The 3,068-nt window shown below is 52.5% G+C and overlaps 1 protein-coding gene across 2 annotated transcripts in view; it reads right to left on the minus strand.

Moving 5' to 3' along the window:
* Positions 1–3,068, minus strand: part of Mgat4a (alpha-1,3-mannosyl-glycoprotein 4-beta-N-acetylglucosaminyltransferase a) — a 192,801-nt gene that overhangs the window by 149,013 nt on the left and 40,720 nt on the right. The gene's annotated exons all lie outside the window — the stretch shown is intronic.

The following is a 3,068-nucleotide window of genomic DNA, read 5'->3' on the forward strand; positions in this document are numbered from 1 at the left end:
TCTTCCCCACCATTATCATTCCCTCCTCTTCCCCTTAAATTATCATTTCTCCCTTTCCCCACCATCATTCCCTCCTCTTCCCCACCATTATCATTTCTCTCTCTCCCCCCACCATTATCATTCCCTCATACCCCTACCATTATCATTCCCTCCTCTCCCCCACCATTCCCCTCTCCCCCTCCATACTGCCAGTCTCCCCACCATCAACATCCCTCCCTCCTCTCCCTACCATTCCCCTTCCCCCATCTCTCCCACCCCTCCACCACTGCCATCTCTCCCCACCGTCACCATCCTCCCTCCCCTCCTCTCTCACCTCCCCCCCCTGGCTCTTCTCCCCACCTTTCCTCTCCCTCCTTCTCCCCTCCCTACCCCCTGCCCCCTACCCTAGTCCCTATCAGTTATCCTACTACTCCCTCCCCACTCCCTCTCCCCTCCCCCTTATCCTCTCCTCCTTGCCCCCATGCCTCCCCCTCCCTTGCCCCATGCCTCCTCCCTCCCCCTTCCCCCTTCATCCCCCTTCATCCTCCTCCTGCTCTCCCCTTGCCCACATGCCTCCCCCTCCCCCCTATCCTCCCCTTGCCCACATGCCTCCCCCCTATCCTCCTCCTCCCCCCTCTCCCCCTACCCCCCACCATGGCCGTTATCAAGGTCATGAAGATCTCTTATTACAGACAAAATGTGGGTAAAAAGACCAGACACAGGGAGAGGGAGAGGGAGAGGAGGAAGGAGGAAGGAGAGGAGGAGGAGGAAGGGAAAGGAGAAGGGAGAAGGAGAGGAGGAGGAGGAGGAAGGAAGGGGAAGGAAGGAGGGAGAGGGAGGAAGAGGAGGAAGAGGAGGAGGAGGAAGGGAAGAGGAAGGGAAGGAAGGAAGGGAGAGGGAGGAAGGGAGGAAGAGGAGGAAGGAAAGGAAGGAGGAAGGAGGAAGGGGAAAGGGAGGAGAGGGAGGAAGGAGAGGAAGAGAGGAGGAAGGAGAGGAAGGGAGAGACAGGAGGAAGGAGGAAGGAGGGAGGGAGAAGGGAGGAAGGGAGGGAGGGAGAGGAGGGAGAGGAAGGAGGAGAATGGGAATGAAAGGGAGGGAGGGGGAAGGAGGAAGGAGAGGAGGAGAGGAAGAGGGGGAGAGGGAGGAGGAGAGGGAAGGAGGAGGAAGGAGAGAAGGAAGGGGAGGGGGAAAGGAGAGGAAAAGGAGGGAGAGGGAGAGGGAGAGACGGGAGGAAGGGAGGGAAGGAGAGGGAGAAGGAGAAGGGGAGAGGGAAGAGGAGAGGAAGGAGGAGGGGAGGGAGGGAGGGAGGAGGAAGGGAGGGAGGGAGGGGAGGGAGGGGGAGGAGAGGGAGGAAGGAGAGAGGGAGAGGGAGAATGGATAAAAGGGAGGGAGAGAAGGAAAGGGAGAGGGAGAGAGGAGAAGTAGAGGGAGAAGGGAGAAGGGAGAAGGAGAGAGAGAGAGAGAGAGAGAGAGAGAGAGAGAGAGACGAGAGAGAGAGAGAGAGAGAGAGAGGAGGGGAAGAGACAGAGGAATGTATTGATAGAAGAAAAAAGAAAAAAACACAAAATAAGAAAAAACAAACAGAATCAGAGAGAGAAAAAAAAACAGCAAACAAGCTTAGAAAGAGAGAATCAAACACATGCACACACAACCCTCACCCAATCCACCCCCCACCCCCACCCACCACAGCCATCCCCACCCCACCCCACCCCCAAAAAAGAGGACACCGCCTACGCCACAAAGATAACGTCCAGGTAATAGACATGAGGGGAGAGGGAGGAGGAGGAGGGGGAGGAGGGAGAGAGAGAGAGGAAGGGGAGGATGGGGGGGAGAGAGGGGGAGGGAGGAGGAGGGAGGGAGGATGGGGAGGAGGGAGGGAGAGAGGGGAGGAGGGAGGGAGGATGGGGTGAGGGAAGAAGGGGAGGAAAGGAGAAGAGGAAGGTTGGGGGGAAGGGAGAGCGAAGAGGAGGGGAGGGAGGAAGGGAGAAGAAGAGGTTGGGGGAAGGGAGAGGGAGAAGAGGAGGGGAAGGATAAGAGGAAGGTTGGGGAGAGGAGAAGAGAAGGAGGGGAGAAGAGGGAGAAGAAGAAGACTGGGGAGAAAGAAGAGTGAAGAGGAGGGGGAAGGAAAAGAAAGCAGGAAAACAGGGAAGAGGGAGGAAGGGGGACAGGAGGGAGGAGGGAGGAAGGGGGACAGGAGGGAGGAAGGGGGACAGGAGGGAGGAGGGAGGAAAGGGGACAGGAGGGAGGATAAGAGAGGGGGGGAGGGGGGCGCACACCCCTTATCTCACGCGACGCCGCCCACACCGCCCACCCTCACGCGACCGAAACGCCAAGCCAACCAACACAAGGGCCGTTTACCGCGACTCGGGAAAATGACTGGCCTTTGTTATTTCTTTTTTATCTCTTTCTTTCTCTTTCCTGTTCTTTCTCCTTTCTTTCACTTCTTTTTTCATCTCTTCTTTCTGTTTCTGTTTTCTCCTTTTTTTCCTTTCGCTTCCTTTTTATCTCTTCTTTCTGTTTCTGTTCTTTCTCCTCTTTTTTTCCCTTTCGCTTCTTTTTTATCTCTTCTTTCTATTTCTGTTCTTTCTCCTTTTTTTTCCTTTCTTTCGTTTATTTTTTTTTCTCTTCTTTTTTTTTTCTGTTTCTGTTTTTTTTTCTTTGCGCTTCCCTTTTTTCATCTCTTCTTTTTTTTCTTTTTCCTATTTCTTTCTCCTTTTTTTCCTTTCTTTCGCTTCTTTTTTATCTCTTCTTTCTGTTCTTTCTCCTTTTTTTCCTTTCGCTTCTTTTTTATCTCTTCTTTCTGTTCTTTCTCCTTTTTTTTCCTTTCGCTTCTTTTTTATCTCTTCTTTCTGTTCTTTCTCCTTTTTTTTCTTTTCGCTTCTTTTTTTATTCGTCTGTTTCTTGTTACTATGTTTTCTTCTCTTTATTTTTCTATTTCTACTTGTATCAGCTTCTACTTGTTTCGTATTTTGTTATTCTTCTCTTTCGCTTTGTGTGTGTGTGTGTGTGTGTGTGTGTGTGTGTGTGTGTGTGTGTGTGTGTGTGTGTGTGTGTGTGTGTGTGTGTGTGTGTGTGTGTGTGTGTGTGTG

The sequence above is a fragment of the Penaeus vannamei genome, chromosome 12 (assembly GCF_042767895.1).
Source record: "Penaeus vannamei isolate JL-2024 chromosome 12, ASM4276789v1, whole genome shotgun sequence".
Lineage (NCBI taxonomy): Eukaryota > Metazoa > Arthropoda > Malacostraca > Decapoda > Penaeidae > Penaeus > Penaeus vannamei.